General features: G+C 49.6%; 1 protein-coding gene across 2 annotated transcripts in view; it reads left to right on the top strand.

Annotated features, from left to right (window-relative positions):
• The first annotated feature begins 1,451 nt into the window (after positions 1-1,451).
• The window catches only part of PRDM11 (PR/SET domain 11), a 48,593-nt gene continuing 44,044 nt past the window's right edge, over positions 1,452-6,000 (top strand). Inside the window, exon 1 of one of the 2 annotated variants that reach the window (XM_081834300.1) lies at positions 1,452-1,573. The gene's annotated coding sequence lies outside the window, so the exon portion shown is untranslated. The remainder of the gene's footprint in view (positions 1,574-6,000) is intronic. The other variant, XM_081834301.1, reaches the window with a different exon arrangement.

Below are 6,000 nucleotides of genomic sequence, written 5' to 3'. Positions count from 1 at the left end.
CTGCAAGTCCCACAAGTGATATGTTTTTGCTTTCATATGATAAATGCTATTAAATAAACCTTATTACTAAACAGGAGTCTCCCTGCAAATGCTTAAAACGCTAAGAATGGCGAGTTCTTTGCAGATAGTTCACTGCAGGGTTCAAGCTCCGCAGGCTGGTTTAAAAACAAGCAAAGATCCTGCACATAGCAGGCAACGTTATAACGCTGGTCCATGTAGTTTAGTATTGGCTACAATATACAGTACTAACTAGCAGCAGCTCTCCAGGATTTTATTTGGAAGTCCTATTAGGTTCACTGGGATTTCCCGCACGTATAGGATAGCAGGCTTACATGCACGTCAAAGCCAGTTTGACGGGACCTGCTTTATTAGAATAGAGACGTCAGTGTTTAAATCGCCGCACGTTACGCATAGCGTTACTAATATAACGGGAGCTTCCACAGGCTCCTTTGCTTTCCTTTTCAGAAAGGTCATCATAGGATCAAAATCAAAACGGGATAGGCCAAACAAAACAGTTGCGATTGTAAGGTCGACAGGTTAAAAGGAGAAAAAACCGCCACCAGTAATGGGAACAGAATAAACTGCGACCTTGTATTTCAGGAGAGCGAGTCCCATTAATCTCACTTACTCCTACTCCCGGGAAAACATGCGTTGGATCGGGCCGCGATCCTTTACAGTAGAGGAAATCCTTTTTGGGTAGTGGGTCGAGATTTGGGTGCGGGAAGATACTTCCCAGTAAACTTGCATGGGACGCTATCCGCATTTACAGGAGAGTAAGTCCCTTCCGAACCCCAGTAGCGCGACTTCCGAAGAAACACGCAAAGGATCGGGCTGTTGCAATGTCAAAAAAGAGGCAACTCTGGTCAGGCGGCCGTCAACTTTTCTCTGCTTTGGGGGAGGGGGGCTGCAAAGAGCGAGCGCGCAATGCTGCAGCAGCAGAAGAGAGGGGAAAGCCCGCACAAAATGCGAGCGCAGGTTGCTGCTCTGCTCGCGTTGCATTTGCCGCGGAGGCAGCTCTGCTTCGGGGGAGGACTCGCCCGGCTGCGGCTGCTACAGGCATCGGAGGAGCATGGCGGGGGTGTTTGGCTGCCAGGCGGGCTGGCGAGCGAAGGAGAGGAGAAGCGAGGGGGGCGGGCGGGCGAGCAAGGCGGCATTTCGGGGCGGGCGTGCCTGTGTGCAGGGCTCCCCCAGCAGCGGCGAGGAGGCCGGGCCTCGACGCCAGCCAGCCCGTGTCGCTTCCCTCCTCCTCCTCCTCCTCCTCCCGGTTCGGGGGGTCCCCGGGCTCGGCCCCCGAACGCCCCTCTCTTCCGTTCGCCATGTCATTTCCTGTGCTAATAAGATGGTGGTCACGGCCGGGAGGGAGGGAGCCGCCGCCGCCGCCGCCTCCTTCTCCGCCGCCAAGCCCGGCCCGCCCGGGGGACCCGTCCTCGCCTGGGACTAGCGCGCCAGGCTGGGCTGGCCGGGCCGGCGCCGAAGGAGGGGGACGGCGACGAGGCAGCGGGCGCCGCGGAGGGCCGCCGCGGGCAGAGCCGGGCTGCCCCCAGACGACGAGCCAGGGCCCCGCAGCGACGAGGTGAGTCAGCCCTTCGGTAGCCAAGGTGGCCACGGAAAATGGCTGCGGAGCGAGCGAGGGGAGGGCAGCGGGCGGGCGGGCGGGCGCCGGCCGGGGGAGCCGCGGACGGAGCGCTCGCCGAGGAAGGGGGCGACTATGGAGGGGGGGCGCCTCTTTGCACAACGCTCGCCCGAGGGCGCGGCTGGGCGGGCAGGTAAGTAAGTAGCCGCCTCGCTTCCCTCTCCCCCCTCCTCCTTCTCTGTTGGGGCGAGCGCTGAGCTCGGCCCCTTCCTCTCCCTTCCTCCCCTTCCAGCGCCTCCTTCTCTTCCCTGCCTGCCCGCTCGCTCGCTCTTTTTTCTTTCCCTCCACCCCTCCCCGTTTCATTAAATCCGGTGAGTGACGCGGCCGCGGCCCAATGGGCGGTCGCAGAGGACGGCGAGCGTTCGGGGATGGAACGTAGGGGCGGGCCGCCAAAGAACGGAGTGACTTTGGAAGCGCCGTCGCGGGGAAGGAGGAGGGGGGCCAGGCAGGCGGGCGGGAGGGTCGCGTCTGTGTCTTCTCGCCTTCCGCTCTTTTCGCCCTGTGCAAGGGAACGGAGGGAGAGGCCGCGCGGTCCGCAACCGGCTGCAGCTTAAGCTTGCCGTGCAGCAACATGCACGGGGGGAAAGAAAGCGGCGCCGCGGTCACGAGGGCGTTGCACTGGGAGGCCTGTCTTTGGGATGGGGCCGGGCGGACGCGTGGGACTGGAAGGGGCTCCGAGGGAAGGTGGCTGCGCGACTTGTGCCTATGAGCGCTTGGTGCGGGTACGTGGACGACAGGGAGCTATATGGACGTTTGGTTTGCAGGACGCATCCACGATGCCTTTCCGGGCAGGAAGTAACCAACAGGCGGCACTGCGTGGGTCCTCGTTTTGGCGTGCTTTCCTGCTCCCCTAGAGAAGGGTGCGGTGGATGTTGCAGACCTATTCTTCAGCTATACATATATCTCCCCAACACAAATGATCAGAAACTGATCTCTCTCTCCCCCACCCCCACAAATGATCAGAAACGGGGGCAAGTCCAGAGGTTTTTTTAGCTTAGTGAAAAAAGCAAGTGGGTGAGGGGAACATAAAAGAGGTGGGTAAAATGATGTCTGGTTCATATGAATTCCTATAAATTCTGATCATTGTTGTTAGAAAAGACCTTTTGCTTAATTACTTGTGGTCCCCAATCTAAGGAATAATGATTACTAGACATCATTTCATATCTGTAATGATTTAATAATTTTGGCATGTATGCTTTGACACAACTTTGTTAATCTATTCAGAAACGTTTATCTGTGTGTTCATTGCTGTTTTGCTTTTGTTTTTAACTATATAATTGTTGCATATCATATGCTGTAATGTAAACAAAGATACATCTCAATGCAACCATGTTTAAAGATGAAAATGAATAAAACTAAGTTAGAAAAAAATGATGTCTTGTGTGGTGAAAATGAGTAGGGAGAAGCCTCTCAAAACCTAGGGTCATCCAGGGAAGTTGAGTGATTGCAGATTCAGGGCATACAAAGGAAAGAATTTCTTCACACAACATGTAAATTAGGCTTCACCTGCATTGTAAATCTAAAGCACTTGCATAGGACTTTAAGCAGTTTAGTCTTCTCTCAAAGAATCCTGGGAACTGTAGTTTGTTGAGAGTGCTCCGTGTTGTTGGGAGACCTGTTTCCCCTCAGAGCTACAATTTCCTGAGTTCCCTGGGAAGAGTGATTGGTTCTTAAAGCCTTCTAGGAATTGTAGCTTCATGAGAGGAAAAGGGTGTTTCCCAAAGGACTCTTAACAAACTACAGTTCCTGGGATCTGTGGGTGTGTGGAGAGAAACATGACTGTTTAAAGTGCTTTAAATGTATACTGCAGATGGGGCCTCAAACTGTGGAGTCTGTTACCGGCTGTGATGGCTCTGAAATGGGATTAGGTGAAATCATGAAGGATAAGTCTCAATGGCTACTAGTCAAGATGACTGCTACCTCCAGTATCAGACACAGCATGCCCCTGAATACCAGTTGCTAAGGAGAAACAGCAGGAGAGGGCAATTGTGCTTGTGTCCTGCTTTGGGCCTCTCAAATGCATCTGGTTTGCTCTCCTGAGAACAGAACGCTGGACCAGATAAGCATTTGGTTTGATCCAGCAGGGCTCTTTGCTTGATTCCTTTTCATTGGCTATAATAAGAATATCCATATTGGTCCAGGTCAACTTTATGCTGCTGGAGTGATTCTTCCTTTATGGACCTATACTGTAGTTTAAACAAATCTTCATCAGACTGACTACTTGAGTATAAGCCACACTGGAAAAGGGCGTGCATAGAACTGTAGCCCCTGAAGGAGTTGAAATACTGTATAAAGGACAGATCCAAAAATCAGGTACACATGTAGCCCTAAGTAGTTGGATGAACTTGTCTGACTATGATATGTGTGTGAATGAATTGCCATTACCAGCTATATGGAAAGGGAATATACATGCTTAAGTTAGAATTAATTCTGTATTGGTGGTCAAGGAATTTGATTTATCCAGATTTGCAGAGAAAACGTGGCAAGCAGAATTGAATTTTTTTGTTCTGTGCTCAAACATACTCTCCATCATTTTTTAGATTACATTTGTGCAGTAAAAGCAAATCATCCTAACACTAAACAAATATTTGCTATGTTTTTGACACTTTCCGGTTGAATTCTAGAATTAAGTTGATAGCTTGTTTGTTCATATTTGAAGTAAAAATAATAGTTAAGCATGCTACCATTTGCCATCTGTAGTGTAGTATGAAAATACATGCAATGGCATATGAAGAAGTGAATTGCTATTTGGCATGGAATGCTTTTTTATTAGATGATTTTGAGGGATGTTGTGTTAAGGCTGTTGCAGAAGAAACAGGATCTGCATGTTTCATGTTGCAGTGATAAATACTTGGGTGATTGATTTTTATTCATTTTTTAATAAGGTTGTGATCCTGTGCAGTTTACCCTCCCAGAACAAATCCCAGATAAAGCGTTTGAGTAGTGGGAGCTTTTTGGCTCCTAGCTGGGGTGGATGGGTGGGCAGTTCTATCCTAGTTGTGTATTTTCCACCCCACTCACTTCTCCATCTATATATAATCTCTGGGTGGGAAGGTGGTTGAGTGAGTGGTCTCTCTTGGCAGCTTAATCCACACCTGGACACCAGTTCCCTGCACTGAGGATCTGTCTTCTAAACTAAGCATGATACTGAGAGCCCTGCTGGATCACCAATATTCTGTTCTCACAGTGGCTGACCTAAGAGACCTGAGTGCAACAGCGCTCTTCCCACTTGCGACTCCTAGCAGTTGCTATTCAGAGGCACACTTCCTCTGAAATTGTAGGTAGAACATAGCCATCATGGTCAGCCTCATTTGCCTGACATTGAGACTGCCATAATCTCAATCAGATTAGAGATTAATAAATGGAGCTGTACCCAATCAATCTTGTTAATCTTTCTATGGTCTTTGATAGTGTTGATCATGGTATGTTAGTAAATGGACATTGTTACAGTTTGTGGATGATAAAGCCCTTGGTGTACGGTGTAAAACTTGTAATGAGCATTTCTTAACAGCTGATGTGACAGTAGTCAACTACTGTGTCCTGTCATAGCAAGGATTTATACTTTTGCATCTAGAGTTCTCTTTCTCTCATTCAAGCCCCGTACCCTCTCCAAATCTCCAGAGGATTGGGGGAACCATGAACAGATTTAGGGGGCAGGTAGGGGAGGAGACGAGCTGATTGTATTGTGCAAGCAGGAATCTGTGCACTGACAACATTCATATAGCACTAGGTTGGATATATTCCTTAGTGTCTGTTGCAGAATGCAGTCTTAAAATGTGGGAAGTTGCCATTGATCTGCTTCTGGCAAGTCATGAATGTGTCCTGCAGTTTCACCAAGCCAAGTGGGACAGATTGTGCAGAGTCTGGTGTCTCTGCTGAGGCTGTGTCAATAGACTACTGAGCCTCTTGGGCTTGCTGACCAGAAGGTCGGCAGTTTAAATCCCTGCGACAGGGTGAGCTCCCATTGCTCTGTTCCAGCTTCTGCCAACCTAGCAGTTCAAGAGCTTACCAGTGCAAGTGGATACCTTCCCACTGTGGTGGGAAGGTAAACGGTGTTTCCATGCGCTCTGGTTTCCGTCACTGTGTTCCATTGCTCCAGAAGCGGTTTAGTTGTGCTGGCCGCATGACCCAGAAAACTGTTTGTGGACAAACGTCAGCTCCCTCAGCCTGAAGCGAGATGAGCGCCACAACCCCATAGTCGCCTTTGACTGGACTTGACTGTCCAGGGGTCCTATATCTTTACCTGTGTGTTTCAAAGTAGCAGAGAAGAGGAAGTGTTGACTATTTAAATCCTAGACATAAATACACTTTTGCTATTGCTTACTTTACTTTTTCCACTTAATTCAGTAACAATTACATAGTGTCTC

This window comes from Podarcis erhardii (assembly GCF_964252035.2).
Source record: "Podarcis erhardii genome assembly, chromosome: 1".
Classification (NCBI taxonomy): domain Eukaryota; kingdom Metazoa; phylum Chordata; class Lepidosauria; order Squamata; family Lacertidae; genus Podarcis; species Podarcis erhardii.
This window is presented reverse-complemented; position numbering and strand designations above follow the sequence as displayed.